Consider the following 19,667-nt stretch of genomic DNA (forward strand, 5'->3'; position numbering starts at 1 on the left):
CTGGGGTAGTTACACTCGCCCAGGCACCTACTGATCCCTGTCCCGACCCACTAAAACCCCTCCAGTCTCCAGCCCTGGTCTTCCCGGAACGACGGTTAAGTATTACGTCGGGGAGTGGCTTTTGTGCGTGATGCACCCTTTTTACTCTTATAACCTCCTAGGTAACTACCTGGAGACTGGTAATTAGCTACCACTGGCGTGTTGGTGGTTGACCCGCCACACACGTTGCAGCTCCAGAACAATCTGAGAGGCGGCCGCACAGACCGCGTTCCAGATGTCCGGGTCGTCGCACATCCTCCGTACTAGATTGTCCGGAGTAGTGCCAGGCCCGCTCACAGCCACCATGTTGCTCCTCGCTCTTACGAAACAGGGGCATACGAAGAAGACATGCTCAACAGTCTCCTCCTCCTCCACGCACTCGGGACACATGAGGGACACCGCGTGTCCGAACCTGTGCAGATATTGCCTGAAACAACCATGGCCTGACAGGATTTGTGTCAGGTGGAAGTTCACTTCACCATGTCGTCTCCCGACCCAGCCGGATATCTCCGGTATGAGTCGGTGCGTCCATCTGCCCTTTGTGGAGTTGGACCATTCCCGCTGCCAGCGGAGCATCGAGAATGACCTTCTGGTACCTCGTATGCCCCTTGTGTCACGTTGGTCGAAACACTCTCTGCCCTCCTTGATGGCGATGCTGATAGGCATCATGCCGGACAAGACACAGATTGCATCGTATGACACCGTACGATACGCACTCGCAACTCTCAGGCACATGAGCCTGTAGGTGCTTTCCAGTTTACCACGGTAACTGTTAGTACCTAGCGCTCTGGACCACACTGGCCCACCATACCTAAGTATGGACGAAACCACGCTGGCAAGAAGTCTTCGCTTGCTGCCATAAACCGCTGAGCTATTGGACATCATACGAGATAGTGCTGCAATAGCCGATGAGGCCCTCTTACAGGCATAGTCGACGTGACTCCCGAACGTGAGCTTGTCGTCCACCATAACCCCCAAGATCTTCAGGGATCGCTTCGAGGTGATGGTGCAGTCTCCGACTCTGACCACCGCCTGTTGCTCCGATTTACGGTTGTTCACAACCGTGACCTCCGTCTTATGATGCGCGAGCTCCAGTTTCCTGGAGCGCATCCAGTCCTCGACCTTGCGTATACAGTGCGCAGCCGTCAACTCGACCTCCTCGATAGACTCGCCGTAAACCTCCAGCGTTATGTCGTCTGCAAAGCCGACGATCACATTGACTCCTTAGCCACTTCGCTTTTGGGGCTTGTGCAATGTCGCACCCCCAGTGATTTCGTCCAGGTTTTTAAGCTGGAGAGTCACTTCTGAGGTGAGTGCCCGCACCTGCACCTCCTTCCCTAGGACCTTTTCAGCTACCGTTTTGTAGGTAGCCTCCTTGTTCTTGGCGTCCTTCCGGAGCTCAAGTATCAACTCGCCAGTGCGAGATCGGCGGATACTCCGCACATCCGCCCCCAGATCCTTGAGCTGGGTTTCCCCCCTCATTTTTTTCAAGACCTCTGAGTACTTCGACCCATCCGTCTTGAGTATGAGGGCATCACCCCTACTCCGCGCCTTTTTGACCTTTTTTGGTCCTCTGGCCGCTCCGCCATCATGTCGCGTCGCACCTTCCCGACGCTTCCTACCCTCTACGGTAGTCCAAGGGTTGCCCGTAGCCTCCACCTGTGCCTTTTCCGCGGTGGACCTTGAACCGGTTGGCGTGTGTTCCCGTGGGAGTAGCACGACCAATCGTTTCTTGGTGTTCCCGGGGGCCGTTTCCCCCGGGGACTGCCTCGTTAGCTTAGCGACCTGCCCCGTGGAGCAGACCGACGCGAACGAGGGGGCGTCTGTCTGCACCTCTTTAGATGCAGTCGCCCTCCCGTTCCTGGCTGCTTTCTCGGCCGCCTTCACCCGAGCTACGAGTTCTTCGTGCTCCTTTCTGGCTTCATCAATGGTGCTCCGAAGCAGGAGGAGGCTCTGCTTCAGGTCGCCAGCGATGTTTCGCCTGTTCGCCGAGAGCTCGATTATGGCATCGAGTTGTTCAGACAGCGCCGCCACTCTTGGCCGCGTGTCCATACACCTTTCGACGGCCTTGACTAGCAAGGGACCGTCCACCGAGATGTCTGGTGTGGACACCGACGGATTCGCCGTTTTTCCACCTCCAGACTTCGCCGCATCCGTCTCCGCCTTCTTCTGCGGAGACCGCTGGATGCCACCTCGTGCGAAGGGATTTGGTAACCCCTCCGCGCCCGTCTCTTTTTGTTTTTGTGAGCTCATTGTAGTTAAAGGGGTCCCCCTTCTAGCCACTCCATGGTGGAGTAGTCGCCTATGTGGTCCCATGGTGGTCTATGCCGAAGCAGTGAGGTCATGGCTAGGGTAAGCAGTCATAGCGCCTTATGGGCAACTATGACTCCACCGACCGGCGCAAGTCAGGAACAACCATCTGATCCTACTCCTGCCTGATTCCCACCAGGCAATAGACTCGGAACGTACTGGAAGGCCTGCCAGGTTTTATGGGACGGAGACCCCTGCACCGGGTACCACCTCGCCATTTCAAGCCGTTGTCACACGACTTTACTAAGGGAGCCAGCCCGAGGATGCGGTACCATTCCGAAATCCAGCTCATATCCGTTCACTACGCTGCCAGTTGCCATAATCGGGACCTTACTGGCATCAGTCCCGATGGGCGGGTAAGCGCTTTTGGGTGTTGGGAGCGGCTCTATTCGCTCCGTCAGAGGTGCTTCCGGGTGATTGTGTCTTTTGCGAGGAGTCGACTGTCCCTGGTCCGACGCTCACCACCCCTAGGCGACCTCCCGCTGCTGGTCCGGGACTGTTCGGTACTGTCACACCTGTATTGTGCGCCCTCGACGATCGCCACACGTCGACCCGTGGTGGCATGCAGCTCTGCCTAGGCTGGGCTGAACTGTACTGTTGGTTACCTCGATGACATTTTGGTTGGTGGTCGCAACGAAGAAGAGCATCGACGCAATCTGCAGCTAACCCTCGCACGGCTCAGAGAGTACGGGTTCACTGTGCGGATTGAAAAATGTAGTTTTGGCATGCAGCAGGTCAAATATCTAGGACAAATCCTGGATGGTAAAGGAATCAGGCCAGACCCCGACAAGATCGCTCCGATCGTCAGTATGCCGCCACCACATGATGTTTCTACGCTTCGCTCCTACTTGGGGGCCGTGAATTATTACGGCAAATACGTCAACGAATTGCGTACGCTACGACATCCGATGGAGCAGTTGCTGAAAGCTGGGGCAACTTTTGGACGGACGCCAGCTTGCCAAGCTTCATTTGATCGATTTCGAGAAATACTCCAGTCACCGTTATTGCTTACCCACTACAACCCAAAGCTGGGTATCATCGTGTCTGCGGACGCGTCTGCATTTGGGCTGGGAGCTCGAATCGCACATCAACTTCCTGACGGGACGGTCAAAGCCATTTGTCACGTGTCTCGAAGTCTGACGTCAGCCGAAGCCAACTACAGTCAGATCGAAAAGGAAGGTTTGTCGCTAGTGTTCGCCGTTACCCGCTTTCATCGAATGTTGTTCGGTCGGAAGTTCATCCTCGAAACCGACCACAAACCGCTGCTTGCTATTTTTGGGTCCAAAAAGGGGATTCCCACATATACGGCAAATCATTTGCAAAGATGGACATTGACACTGCTCCTCTACGAGTTCGATATTCGATACGTTTCAACGGAAAGTTTTGGTCATGCGGATATTTTATCCCGATTGATCAACCGACACGTCCGTCCAAAAGGAAGATATTGTAATTGCCAACCTTGAAATGGAGAAAGGCAAGGACTTTTATGGTCAACTGAAGTCTATCTTAAAGTCTGTGAAATCTTCACGCCTGGTAGGGTTGAATGGGCATTGAGTTCTTTTCAACCTTACAAATCTGCAGGAAAAGATGAAATCTTCCCAGCACTACTCCAACAGGAAAAAGAAGCTCTTATTCCCCAGTTAACTGAGCTCTTCAGAGCCAGTGTTACCATGAGTTACATACCAAAAGCCTGGAGAAAGGTTCGAGTTGTCTTTATTCCTAAAGTGGGGAAAAGAGACAAAACGGCTCCCAAAGCCTTTAGGCCCATCAGTCTCAAAAATTTTGGACGACTTTATCAAGTCAACAGTCTTGGTGAAGTTTCCATTGAGCGAAAACCAATTTGCTTATCAATCAGGTAAATCTACAATAACAGCGCTACAAGCGTTAGTTAACAAAATTGAGAAGTCCATTCAAGCCAAAGAAATAGCTCTGGTTGCTTTTCTCGATATAGAGGGGGCATTCGATAATGCATCCTATAGCTCAATGCGGTCCGCAAAGGAAGCAAGGGGCCTGGATAACTGTATTATTGAATGGACAATGGCGATGCTAAGAGATCGAGAAATTTCTGCTGATCTTGGAGGTGCGTAGCTAAATATCAGATCTAATAAGGGATGTCCCCAGGTAGGAGTACTTTCACCCTCATTGTGGTCCTTAGTTGTAGACGAACTCCATAAAAGGCTAACAGAACTAGGATATGAAGTAATTGGATACGCAGACGATGTAGCCATAATAGTTCGTGGGAGGTTCGATGACACGATCTCTAATCGGCTACAAACTGCGCTCAAATCTACTTTAAAACGGCCTATTCTAGATGGTGTTCAAATTCAGCTTGCAGAAGAAGTTAAATACCTCGGAGTAACTTTAGACAAAAAACTGAATTGGAATTCTCATCTAGACAAGACTGTCTCTAAGGGTACAAATGCCCTTTGGGTTTGTAGCAGAGCCGTGGGAAAAACATGGGGACTACGACCAAAAACAGTCCATTGGGTTTATTCGGCAATTGTTCGTCCGAAGGTTACATACGCTTCACTTATATGGTGGCCTAAAATTAATGAGGTAACCGCTCAAGCGAAGCTTGGTAAACTGCAGAGGCTTGCCTGTATTTCAATAACTGGGGCAATGAAAAGCACACCATCAGTTGCTGTGGAAGCCCTCCTTTGTATGCTACCTTTGCACAAATATGTAAAGCAGCAGGCTGCAAAAAGTGCTCTGACATTTAAACGTTATAATGAGATCTCAGATGGTGACCTTGTGGGACACCTACGAATCTTTAAGGAATTCAGACTGAATTCTGATGTTAAAACAATAGAAGATTGGATGACAACGAAGACAAACTATGACATCCCCTTCAAAGTAGTTAAATCAAGCCGCTATGAATGGGAGTCAGGAGGGCCGAGTCTGCGTCCAGGTTCTGTTGTGTTTTACACCGATGGATCAAAAATGGGTGAAAATACTGGAGCCGGGGTGTTTGGCCCTGGAATCAGTAGAGCTATACCAATGGGCCACAGTCCAACGGTATTTCAAGCAGAAATTCATGCTATTATTGAATGTGTGGATATCTGTTCAGAAAGAAATTACAGATTTGCGAAAATCTGCATATTTTCTGACAGCCAAGCAGCTTTAAATGCACTTAAAGCTTTCACATGTAAATCGAGGCTAGTGTGGGAATGCCTTCTTTCTTTAAGACAATTGGCCAGTAGGAACGAAGTTACTCTTTACTGGGTGCCTGGCCATTGCGGCATTGAAGGAAATGAAAAAGCCGACAGCCTAGCAAGAGAAGGCTCAGCATCAAATTTTATTGGTCCGGAACCATTCTGCGGAGTCCCAGAATGCGCTCTGAGGACTGAATTTAGAACTTGGGAAATGTCCACGGTAGAATCAAGCTGGAACGCCACGGATACATCCAGACAAGCTAGAAGATTTATCACACCGAGTTCTGTGAAAGCTCGGATCTTACTAAATCTGAATAAAAAAGATCTTCGGGTACTATCGGGTCTGTTGACCGGTCACTGCCCGAGTAGGTATCACCTAAACAAAATTGGAAAATCTCGATCTACAGAATGTCGTTTTTGCCAATTTGAAACCGAAACTGCTGAACATATACTCTGCATCTGTGGAGCCTTGTTCAATCAAAGAATGTCAATATTTGGAAAAGGGCTACTAGAGCCCTATGAAATTTGGCATTGTGATCCTGGTAAGGTATTAGACTTCATAAAACGAGTCGACCCTAACTGGGATCGGGTATTATGTCAACCAGTGTCCATCACACCTTAGTTGTGATAGGATAATCGACTAATACCAAATCAAACATGGGTCATATAACAATAGTCCTTACTAATGGACGCAGTTGTGTTTCGGCCCTACAGGGGGAAAAAAATAGAATCTCTACCATAAAAGTAAAAGTAAGCAAGCAACATAACTCCGCCTGTGACGGTTCTCTTTAGTTTAGTGTAGCCTGTACGAATAGACTTAAATTATTGAGAACTGGCGCAGAGGGTCCAAAGCCCCTGGAAAGGAGGATGGTTGTAACAGCTCGTAACCATGGCTGTTACGTAAAATAATGGTTAAATCCCTAAGCTAAGGTGTGACGCGACCCGTGCCGAGAGATGAATGGTGGGGGGGGGGTTTAATAAATTCCCAGCCGCTAACGGAGCCTGTGGAATACCTGGCGCCCTTCCACAGTAACCTAGCCTTCTGCGTTAGGCTATCGTGACACGCAGATGACCCCTTCTTTCGTGGCAAACTCGTGGGACTAAAAACTGGAGTTTAACAAATTTTCAAAAAAGGGCCCCGGCAACCTCAACCTGTCGGAACAAATGGAGCCAACACACTCCATGGCGTGCAGCCCCACAAGGCTGCACGCTACAGGCAGAACCGAGGAGATGGAACTGGAGATGGATTTCAACCTCGACAGCGAATCGCTGGACAGAGGACCTTCAGTTTCATCACTAATCCTCGGTTCGCCAAGCGGGAAAGAAGAGAGCCCGACGGACAGTCTTCCCGATCCGGAGACACAGCCGATTGACAAGGGGAAACCTAAGTCACCTCGTGCTGATGTCAAACGGCTCTCCCAATCGCAACGGCGGCGTCTTAAAAGACTGCTAAGCCTGGGTCACTCACGCGAGGAGGCCATAGGCATAGTTCGTCAACCAGTCGACCAAGCTGACCGCTCAGGTCAGGTCGCAACCAAGCGACAGCGGTCGACTGAGACAGCGTCGCCAAACACAAGCGCTAAGGGCCCGAGCAGCAAAAAGCCCCGGGACTTGGCTTGCGCGGAGCCCCCTGCACCGCGACAAACGTCAGGGGTAACATATAGGGAGATGCTGGAGGCCACGAGCCTGACTATCACAACGATAGACTATCCAGCCTCCCTACTTACCCCTGAACAGTTAAAAACTGTTCGAGATGCCATTCTGGACTGCATTGCGGACCAGGAGTCACCGGCCATCAGGCCCAAGTTTAGGAGCTGCCGCCAAAAAAACGGTACCCTACAACTTGACTGTGCCGACAACGACACAGTTAGATGGCTGGAGACCACGGCGTCTTCTCTCATACCGTGGGAGGGAGCACACCTTAGTGTCTTTCGCACGAAGGACCTGCCGAAGACCCTAAAATTTGTAGGGTACTTCTAGGACAGTGTGGACACCACAAATGAGAGAATTCTCCGTCTTCTCCAAAATCAGATTGACGGTTTCTCCACACGTGCATGGCGAGTATGTCATCGCAACGTTACTGGAAAGACTGTCGAATTGATGGTGGAGATGGACCAACAGTCTGCTAACCTCATAGCGGCACAGAGCTTCCTGCTGAACTACAAGTACGGCAAAGCACGCATGCGGCAGGTTGGCAGAAAGTCCTCAAACACAGGCGCGAAAGGTTCTGGTGCGAAGGCAGGAACGGTACGTTCGGAGACTCCCTCAGGGAGTGTACCGCTACCACCTGCTCGACGCACTCCCGCGATAGCGAAGAAGGTTCCGCCGAAAAATCGAAAGAGTAAGCGTGAGCATCTGAACAGTCGCGACCCTCAGGGCCAAATTCCGCCGCCTAAACGTGAGAGTAGCACTTCTGTCGCCTACTGTCTGCTGCAACGGGAGCCTGTTGCTGAGGGTATGCAGACTACCCATCCCAGCGTCACCGCTGATGGCAACCGTCCGCCAATCGGATCTCAACCAGATCCGACGAAGGACGCGCTGCCAACAAAATGAGCAGCATACGCTGCGTTCAGGTGAACCTCCATCACGTAAAGGGCGCCTCTGGTGTTCTTTGCCGGAGGTTCACCAAGGATCAGCTATCTGTGGCGCTGATCCAGGAACCATGGGTCCACGACACCAGGATCCTTGACTTAGCCAACACAAACAGTAAGTTGGTCTATTGTAATCAACAGTCAAATCCCAGGACTGCAATTCTGCTGAACAGAAACATTAAATTTGTTCCCATTACAGAGTTCATCCAACGGGATTTGGTTGCCATTGCGGTGGAAGTCCCGACAACCAACGGCACTCAAGAAGTGGTTGTTGCCTCCGCTTACTTCCCGGGGGACGAGGACGATATACCGCCATCCGAAGTCGCAGCACTTGTGCGATACTGCCGAAGCATCAACAAGCCACTCATCGTCGGCTGCGATGCCAACGCGCATCACACAGTCTGGGGCAGCTCGGATGTCAACACTCGAGGTGAGTACCTACTTGAATACCTTACTTCTAACAATGTTAATGTATGCAATGTGGGAAACGAGCCAACTTTCAGTAATGCTATTAGACAAGAGGTCCTAGATCTCACTCTATGTAGCGCCTCGATAACGGAGAAAGTCAAGAACTGGCATGTCTCTGATGAACCCAGTTTATCAGACCATAGACACATCAGATTTGACGTCGAGGCTACTCCTCTGAGAAGAGAACATTTCAGGAATCCTAAGAAAACCAACTGGAACTCTTTTAAGGAACATTTGGTCAATTCGAGAACATCCTGCCACCAAAATATTCGAACTCCAGGTGAACTGGACATCGCAGCAAGTGACCTACAGCACAGGATCACGGAAGCTTTTATGTCAAACTGTCCGTTAACAAATCGAACAGTCTGCCGTGATGTGCCCTGGTGGAATGAAACTCTCAGCAACCTTCGTCGGGAAGCTAGACGCTTGTTCAACAGGGCTAAAATCACGTCCAACTGGGAAGCCTATAGAGCATCCCTTACAAAATACAACGCTGAGCTACGCAAAGCCAAAAGGAGGTCTAGAATTCGATTCTGTGAAGACATTCAGACTCTACCTGAGGCAACGCGACTGCAAAAAGCGATGTCCAAAGATCACACGAATGGTCTTGGGCAGTTGAAAAAGGAAGATGGTAGTCTGACTGTCACCACCAAGGAAACGCTGGATGTTCTTATGAACATTCACTTTCCTGGATCGACAGCAATCTCCGGTTCGAACGTCGAAGAGTTACAGAGCCTCGAATCCAGACGCATAACGTCACGTGACTCCGCAGCGCTCGCTCGTAGAATTTTCACGGAGACTTCTATCAACTGGGCACTAAGCTCTTTTGAGCCTATGAAGTCACCAGGACCGGATGGCATTCTACCAATCTTTCTACAAAAATCGGACGGAGTCGTTATGTCCGAACTCATCAGCCTCTTTCGAGCCAGCTTTACTATGGGACATATCCCGGTCAACTGGCGGAACGTTAAGGTGGTGTTTATACCAAAGCCGGGCAAAAAAGACAAAACATTGCCCAAAGCTTTCAGACCTATAAGTCTGACGTCAACTCTTCTCAAGTTGATGGAGAAAATTACGGACAACTACATCCGCAGTGAGTTTCTGAAGGAGTTACCCTTACACAAGCATCAATATGCTTATCAACAGGGTAAATCTACTGAAACCGCTTTGCATTGCCTAGTGACGAAGATCGAGAAGTCCTTGAAATATAAAGAGACAGCGGTCTGCGCTTTTCTTGATATTGAGGGAGCTTTCGATAACACGTCCTTTGCATCAATTTACACGGCTCTACAAAATAAAAGAGTCGATGATACTACAATGAGCTGGATCCAAGCAATGCTTTCGAGCAGGAAGATCACAGCTGCATTGGGGGATACGTCTGTCACAGTAGGGGCAGTGAAAGGGTGTCCTCAAGGAGGAGTTCTCTCTCCACTGCTATGGTCACTGGTGGTAGACGTTCTCCTAACCAAGCTATCACAGCTGGGCTTCGAAGTCATTGGATATGCTTATTGTTCGGGGAAAATGTGATGCAACTCTATCTAGTCGCATGCAAACGGCACTTAACACCACCTCTCAGTGGTGCTCAGAAGAAGGGCTGAACATTAACCCCGCTAAAACGGTCATTATACCATTTACCAAGCGAAGAATGCACACAATCATTCCTCCGCTACTGAATGGGGTAAGACTATGTTTCAGCAATGAGACCAAATATCTTGGAATCATTCTGGATAAGAAGCTGAACTGGACTGCTCACCTAGACTATGCTATCAAGAAGGCAACTTCAGCTATCTGGGCTTGCAGTACACTGTTTGGCAAGACCTGGGGGCTAAAACCACAATTAGCGCTCTGGTCTTACATCACCATTGCTCGGCCACGTATAACCTACGCAGCCCTCGCATGGTGGCCTAAAGTGAATGAAAAGACAGCTCAGGCGAAACTTACTAAAGTCCAACGATTGGCCTGTCTCTCAGTTACCAGTGCCCTGCGCACAACACCGACAGCAGCCTTGGAGGCCTTGCTTTGCTTACTTCCTCTACATCTCCATGTGAAGAAGGAAGCAGAGCTTGGCGCACTAAGGCTGCAAAGAAATACAACGATGCTCGAAGGTGACCTAACGGGTCACCTAAGCATCCTAAAGGAGTTTTAGCTGACACCTTTAGTAACAACAGTCTCGGACTGGATGGAAGCGAAGCCAAACATGGACGTTCCATATATAGTGATCGACACAGATCGCTTCATGTGGAACAATGGAGGGCCGAGTCTTCCATCGGGCACAATCCGCTTCTACACGGATGGCTCAAAAATCGGACCCCAGACTGGTTCAGGGATCTACGGACCAGGTATAAAGGCCACTATCTCAATGGGTAAGTGGCCAACCGTCTTTCAGGCGGAGGTATACGCAATATATATCTGTGCTATAACATGTCTACATCGCAAATATAGACATGCGAAAATCGGAATCTTTTCGAACAGTCAGGCGGCACTAAAGGCATTAAAGTCTGCTACATGTGTCTCCAGACTAGTCTGGGAGTGCATCGCAACACTCAGGGAACTCTCCCGCCTCAACAAAGTTATGCTACTTTGGGTACCCGGTCACTGCGGAATCGAGGGAAATGAACATGCCGACAGCCTCGCAAGACAAGGATCTGCTCAGCAATTCATTGGACCGGAACCTTTTTTGGGTACTTCCACATCCGCCATTAAAGGCGAACTAAGTACATGGGAAAAGCTAAAGATAGCATCTCAATGGCAACATGCGCAGGGTTGCAGGCAAGCTAAACAGTTTATCTACCCTAACCCTACGGTTACCAAACGGCTACTTAGTTTAACTCGTAGTGAACTACGCATCATCACGGGACTTCTCACTGGACACTGTCCTGCTCTTTATCATTTAAAGAAAATCGGCAAAGTCCTAACAGACTATTGTCGCTTTTGCAACGCTGAACCTGAGAGCTCAGCGCATTTGCTCTGCTTTTGCGGGGCTCTTGCTTCATCGAGGTTTAACTTCTTTGGAAGTTACCTCTCAACTCCATACCAGGTATGGAGCACCAATCCCAAAACGGTCACAGGTTTCATCAACCATGTAGTTCCGGATTGGGGCACAGGCTTACAACCAACTAGCTCAATTCCATCAATGAGTTCGAGCATCTTGTAATCTGTGTAAAGTAATCGGGACCAGCCACAAAAGACAAACATTCCTGTCGCAGTGGCGCTTTCTACCCAATGCCCTTTAGGCATACAAAAAAAAAAATCACAAGAAGGTTGTATGCAAAGCCTCGACCGCAAGGTTGAAGTAGAATACTTTTACAAGAAAGATAACCTGGCTGCTTGCGTGTCAGTCATTTTTTCTAGTAAATAAATGTTGACCGTTCATTGGCAGTATTGTAATTTCTTTTTGTCTGATATTTTGAATGAAGTTCATTGGATATTTTTAAATTTTGTGCAAATGAGAAGTTGGAGTGCTGCCGAATTGTAATATGCCCATTTAATACGACATCATTGAACGGGAACGGAACAAAGGCTACGGTTATGCAGAACGCGAATGCCGGCGCGATGCGATTCGCCTTACCGTGGTGAAATGTACAGCTCTTTTTAAGGCGAAGTAGAGCTATACATTTCAACAGATTTCGTCTTGCCGAATCGCATCGCGCCGTTATTTGCGTTCTGCATGACCATAGCCAAACACTAAGCGACGCAAACACGTAATAATAGTCAGAGTATGCATGTAGATGAAGATAATTAACTTTGGATTATAGCGCAAAACGAGAAAATATTAACTCTTCAAATAATCATTTGTGTTCTTAAAATTTCAGTTGTTCAATTTAATATCCGATGAAATGTTTGTTTATTATCTGATGAAGCTCTTATATAGGCCAAATGATGCATTCCCAATTCACTAGGTCCATAACTCTACCGACCGTGCTTGGGAAAGCGCGGTATAACGACCAATCAGAGGTCGAATTTTGTGTTTTGACAAGGCTTAAGAGTTTTCAATAGTACAATAGTTCGAATGATAAAATTGCAATTTCATGCATTTGGTAGGAATCTTAGAAGATTTTCTAATCGATTGCTGCAAAAACGAAGGAAATCCATCGAAAACTAACCGATTTATTAGCATTTGAAATTTTTCTCACTTTTTCAGTTTTAGATTTTCATTTTACATCTCTATGTAGCCGAACTGCCTGAGAGAAGTATTCTAATTCAAAATTAAATCTTCATTAATTCATTTGTTGTCCTTATAAGGACAATTGTTCAATTTATCATAGGATGTAGTGTTTATCTTACATCCCTGTGTTACCTTGATAGTGAGGAGTAAGGCGCACGGTCAACACAATGAGAAAGGTGTTTTCACATTGAAAACTAGACACGGCTTTACTGGAGGAAGTGTTGGCAAATGCATCTACCGCTAATACCACCGCTATCATACGAAAGCGCGTCGTTTCATGTGGGGAATATCAACAACGAAAAATGACGCGCGTCTAAGCATAACCCGAACTGTTTCGCCGTGCTGCTCCCATTTACCTTTACATCGGCCTCAGGGAAGTACCGGCTGCATCTGCATCTACCGCTGAGGCTGTCATTATACTGCTGTTGGTACCAAAAGCTATTAACTCTTCAAATAAGTGTGTTATTTGTTCTCAAAAGAACAATTGTTCAATTCAAAATCGGATTTACGCAATCGCATCTCTGTAATATTACCAACAATAATATTCTTCTGAACAAACTGATACAACTTTCCCATTAGGCCTCTACCATAATAGACGCGAAAAGCGACGCGAACCGATTCGCTCAGCTGTAGGTTAATGTACAGCCATCAGTAGAGCTGTACATCAACCTACGGCCGAGCGAATCGGTTCGCGCCGCTTTTCGCGTCTACTATGGCAGAGGCCTTAGAGAAAGTTGCTGGCTGATGTATTCACTTCATGCAAGCCTTCTGCTGATGCTTCCCGCTACCACACTGAAACAGCATTTTAGTGAAGGGAGTGTCGTTGCATCAGCTGACCCTGCTACTATCGATGCTGATATACCCGCTGCAACAGCTACGCTATGCATAGCCATGCCACAGTTGTGGCCGCTATCCGCTATCGATGGTACCCACCGCTCGCTCCCGCTGCTGCTAAGGGAGGACTGCTGTCGTCGCTGTTCAGAACTACTATGAGCGGCTTCGACTAAAACAGGCTCTTATATAGGGATGAAAATAGGAATGAATTATTTTACGTACGTGGTGGAATGATATAACTTGAAAAATATGTGTGACTTCATTCTGGTTCAGAGCGATCATTTGATAAGCTCCACCTCTTTTTTCAGTTTCTAAAGTTTTTCCTCAGTTTCGTAGCACGGATGCACAAAAATGATTTCTTGTGAACATTCTGTCGAGCCGGACCGATAGCACTCTCATTGAAGCAACAAATTAACATGTTTTGTGTCGTGTTGCGCAGCTTGGTTGAAGAAAATGTTCCCGTCCCCATGTCGCATGTAAGCAGATTACTGCGTTCAGTAGACAGTAGATAGTGTATCCAGCGAATAAACACCGATGGTGCTCTCACACACGCAACGGTTTTAACCCGTATCTTATTGCGGTTTGTAACATCAAGCGATTTCGTTTGCTCGCTGTTGCGTGTTGCATCATGTTGCAACTTGGCAGCTGGGAGACGACGAAATTCTGTTTATGCTGATTGATTGAATCGACTTCATATTAGCTGTGCATAGTCGAACTAACTGCTTTTGTGAATGCGTACTAACAGGGCAGTTTATTATTCAATGTCGGTTATGATGATCGCAGCCTTCGCGCTGCCCCTACAGTGGGGGGTTTACTAAATAAAGTGAAAATTAGACAACTACAACAGAATTTGATTGCATCCCGCACAGAATGTCTGCTTGTGTTGATGCCAGAAAATTATTAACCTTCAATTATTTTTTTATTTGCCTTCAAAAAAGCATTTTGCTGTTCAAAATCGGTTGCTAATTACAACCTTTGAGCTGCCCTAACATTGGGGGAATTAAGATACACGGACAACATGCACTGTGGAAGCTATTTCACATTCAGTAGATTAGACGGGTGCGACAAATTTAAATTGCTAGGATGCAACACAGAATACTTGCTTGCGTTGACAAAAATTATTAACTTCCAATGACTTGTTTATTTGCCTTCAAAAAGGCATTTTGATTCCCAAAATTGGATTTCCTGATGGCAATCTTCATGCTGCCCCAACACGGGGGGAATAATGGCTGTCTGGCGACACACGCTGAGAAAAACCGCGCTGCTCCTGAGACGTGGTGACCAACCACAGAGCTAGTGCTGCTGCTAAGGAAGGACGACTGCTGTTGTCGCTGTCTAGAACTATTATGAGCGGCTCCGGCTAAAACAGGCTCTTATATAGGCCAAATAGCATGTTTTCAATTGCAAGGTATATGATCCTGTCGACCGTGCTTGGGAAGCAAGCATATAACGACCAATCAGAGGTCGAATTTTTCGTTTTGACAATGCTTGACTATTTTCAATAGTACAATAGTGTGAATAATAAAATTACAATTATCTTATTTTGGGAAGAATCTTAGAAGATTTTCCAATCTATTGCTGCAAGAACGAAGGAAATCCATCGAATACTAACCGATTTATTAGCATTTGAAATTGGACATATTTTTCACTTTTTTCGGTTTTAGATTTTCATTTCACATCCCTATGTAGCCGAACTTCCTGAGAGAAGTATTCTACTTCAAAAACGTCACTAAGATATATAAAAGACATACTCGAGAGCACATGTATACCAATTAACAAGGTAGTCAAGTTAGGTGTAGGAATTTACAAATAACAATGACAATGCGCATAACTCAGACAGTTTTCAATTAATGAGATTGAAAATAGTTAAGGCCCAAATACACACACGGCGCAATGACACCTTCTCCATACAACCGCTATCCCGCCTTCCATTTTGCATGGAGAAGGCGTCATTACGCCGTGTGTGTATTTGGGCCTTTAGCACAAAGTGTTCGAAGCGCGAAGCGCACAAAGCGTTCGAAGTCAAAGTAATCTTCTTTATCAAAACAAAAAAAATATTGAATGGAGTTGAATGATTTTTGTCGGCCATTCCCAGCAGAATATGTCAATCTTGATTGGATCGAGATTAAAATTTTGTATATTACACTATTGTTTTTATGTACAGTATCGATTTTTGATTGATATCATTACTACTGCGCATGTACAGTGGATTCCATTCATAGGTTCAATCTGTTAAAAAGTCATTCACTAATATCTTCTATGTAAGACTGGAGAATACGTCAATATTACAACCTTCCAGTAAGACGTAGTGCTACGTAAAAATAGAAATTTTGGAAATATTTCATTTCGAGTAATCTACTCAATCCGGTACGAATCTAGTAGGCCTAGGGCTACAGCGTAGCCTTTTCAGCTCATGAACGACTCCGTAATGAATCCAATAATTCTATACACTAGAGTAGTAAGCATCTTCTGCCTTGGCCCGTCTCGTGTTTCGAATCCCCAGTCTTTGGGAAACTGAGATCTCCCATCCTCCTGCATCCTCCTAAATGGATGAAGCCGATTACGCAATATCCCGCTTGCCAGAGTACGAGCCAGAGAAAACGAGACACGTGCGCCCGCATGCGGTTCAATCGATTCTCTGCATGAATAGTGGCACACATAATCGCCCGCCGCCGGCACGATTATTCTCCTAGTTGGGAATTAATTTAATAGCGATAATCACATGCGCGAACCGAGGCAGACTCTCGGTCGGGCGGACGGAGCGCAGCGGTGGCACGAGTCGCATCGAAAGACGATAGCCCTCCTAAGCCTCATTCAAACAAACTCCGTACTACACAGGCATTAAGCGGTTACAAAGATGGCAGCGACGGACGGATTGGAGGAAGCCAGAATTGTCGCACGTCGCTGTTGGCAAATCGAGCGTCCAACCGCAGATTTATTAGTCATTACGATTGTTTTCTAACTCAGGTACGTGGTAAAATCGATTGAACGGCGCGCGTAGAATCGGGGGCAGAATAATAAGCAGGAGCTTAGAGGAAAGAGCAGCTGACAGTGAAAATAAACAATCGGCTGGCCACCTTTCAGAACCGATTGGCGCTAAGCGGAGCTAACCGAAGCTGACAACTCAATCCCGGCGCGGTGTGGCCCCGAGAAGTAGCAGACCAGAGCGGCGCACTAATCGATCTGTCCAGTACGTTCAAATCCGCCGTCTATCGATCAAGCGTCGTCGACGGCGTCGACGTCACCTTCGTCGTCTGTCTTATCTGTGCTCGCTCGGGTACACTCAAAGAAATCGACACGACATTATAAAGTGTTTTGCACTTGATTTCGCCCTACTGGTCAAAACATATAAAATTCATATGCGAAACACTTTAGAATTATTTATCGTGCAACATCTCATTTCCAAAAGGAAAACACTCTCAATTCTCGTGTTATGACATATAGACATAAAGTGTTTGGATTTTGAATCTCAAATGAATGTTTACCGAGCTTTGAATGATTTTTATTCGATTTCAAAATGAAAACAGTTTTACATGGAAATTATTGCATATAATGCAACCTTTGTTTTATTTATAAAACTTAAAATTTAATTTTATCTATAATAATTCTTCATCAAATATCTGTTGAAAAAGACTGTAAAGCAAACAAAAAATTTAATTAATTTAATTGTATTAATCAATGTTTAAGTAAACAAATACTTGCCTCTAGCGTGAAGATGCTTCCATAAGAATCTCTGTGATCTTGTGCTAGAAGAACGAAATAAGATTAGAATTGGATTCTTTCACGTGACATAAATAACTTACCTTGCAAACATTTACAAATTTAGTCCGGAAAATCGTCGAGCTTCTAAGCCGTATAACACTCGCGGACTTTTCATTTGTCGCCATTTTTCTACTTTTTAGCACAAACGGCACTTCATTTGACACATAAAAACAAAACAAATCAACCGAAAGTGTTTCGCACATGATAATCACTGTGATGAAACAGTGGGGCAGATTCAAGTGCAATTCACTTGAACGGGATGTTGGAATCATACGTAAATGAAGTGCGGCTCATGGATGTAAATTGATGTGTGCGACAACTTGAAACGAAAGTGAAAAATGATTGAATTCGATAAAAAAAATTCTTCAAAAAACAATGCGGAGTCATTTTCATACCCAATTGATGAAACACTTGGATGGAGCGTGCGCAGTTTTTTCAGTGTAGCTCCTTTTTCGTACGCCTGCTGCGATCCGGCCGATTCTGCTCGACTGGGCATTCCGCGCCCGAGTATTATTATTATTCATTACCAGGGCAATTATTTCGCCATTAAAGTGAAAAACATTGTACACCACGCGTTCGGAATCACATGCCACTCTGAGCCGATTGTTTTGTTTTTCAAAATGCGGAATGGCGCACATTCGAACAAGCAAATTATCGCCCGTGTTTGTTGTTTGGCTGGCAGTTAAATTATAATAGAAAGTGGTTACTAACCAGATTTATTCACTCATTCAAGACTTATCCTCGAATGAAAAGCAAAATTGCTTATGCTAGGTCGAATTCGATTCTACACAACTTGTAACAATGTTTGCGACAATGTGTCACATGTTTTCCTGTTTCAATTTGGATCAATAGAACACGTGTCCATCTGTAGGCTTTCCCTCGAAGAAAAGAAAGAAAAACATCTGTAAGCTGTCTATATCGATTGTTTGTCTGTCCTCTACGATGCTGCATCCAAAAATAAAAAAGTTTTCCTGCTATAGGAATTGCAATCTATTGTTATGGTTATTATTATTGTCCCATTGGAAAATGGGACACCAAAGGCAGGAGCGAAAAACTCCTGCATTCGGTTCCGACGACAAACAAAAGATGAAAACAACAACATCCATTCCCGCACCGCAGTCGTCGTTTTCCCGATGGGTCTATTTTCAAGTCGACCGACAAAACGGCTCAGCAGTCCTTGAGATTAATAGTTTCCCGCACACAAACGCGCAGCACAGTCATTCCACTGCTGCTGGTGCTGCTGCTCGTGAAAAACAAAGTAGGCCAGTCCCACCGCATGCTTTACCTGAGCAATCCGGAAGCTTGATTAAAATTGCATGAAAGCATATTCGCTGCGGCGGCACCAACAAGGACTGCTGCCCCAGTCACTAAAACCTGAACCGAGATGGAGACGCTCGGTATCTTCACCTCGATGCCGAAAACAGTGTCATTTGAAGATTGCTCAACCCAACGGTGGTGCGCGGTACTCCGAACCGAGTCGGTGCTAGGTAAATATTTTCATTTCTTGCGGGCATGGAACCCACAATTTTGTCCACGTCCGCAGTCCGGTAGTTGTCGCACCCCTGTTTCGCTCCCCTCCATCCAATTCAAGATCACATCATTCAAAATTGAAAATCAAGCCCCATTCATGGTAGGCCGCTGTTGATATTTACCTACCCCATACATACACACACACATACACAGACACATGTACATTGTACATCCTAAATGGAAGGGGGGAAATTGTTGATGCTGGAGCAGTGTGATACCATCATTATAGTGACGGCGAAGATGACGGCTCTACTGGCATAGTAGGCTGAAGGCTCTTTAAAATGTAACACACATTCAGTAGCCCACCCTACTGGGTGGGCACAGTGGGAGAAACATTCAACTTTAATAATTTTTCATTTGAAAATTTCCTTATCATCAGAACCCTGGCAAATCTCGCTGTGCGCCGGCTCTTCAATCTACACTACTCTTTCCCCTTTTTTTGAGATACCTGGTGGAGAAGAAGGAGGAAGCACGGGAGTAGGATTGAAATTGAAACAAATGCCTACTAGCCTGCTGCCTGAATGCCCGGCAGCAAGCTTTTCCAGCAGCGCTCAAGGTACGTACGTACCATCAAGCAAACACAAACACAGCAGCCTAGCCTAGCAAGCGGTGCCCTATTTTTGCAACAGATGTTTTTGCTTCGTTTTGAAGTAGAATACTTCTCTCAGGAAGTTCGGCTACATAGGGATGTGAAATGAAAATCTAAAACCGAAAAAAGTGAAAAATATGTCCAATTTCAAATGCTAATAAATCGGTTAGTATTCGATGGATTTCCTTCGTTCTGGCAGCAATAGATTGGAAAATCTTCTAAGATTC

Source organism: Wyeomyia smithii, chromosome 1, assembly GCF_029784165.1.
Source record: "Wyeomyia smithii strain HCP4-BCI-WySm-NY-G18 chromosome 1, ASM2978416v1, whole genome shotgun sequence".
NCBI lineage: Eukaryota > Metazoa > Arthropoda > Insecta > Diptera > Culicidae > Wyeomyia > Wyeomyia smithii.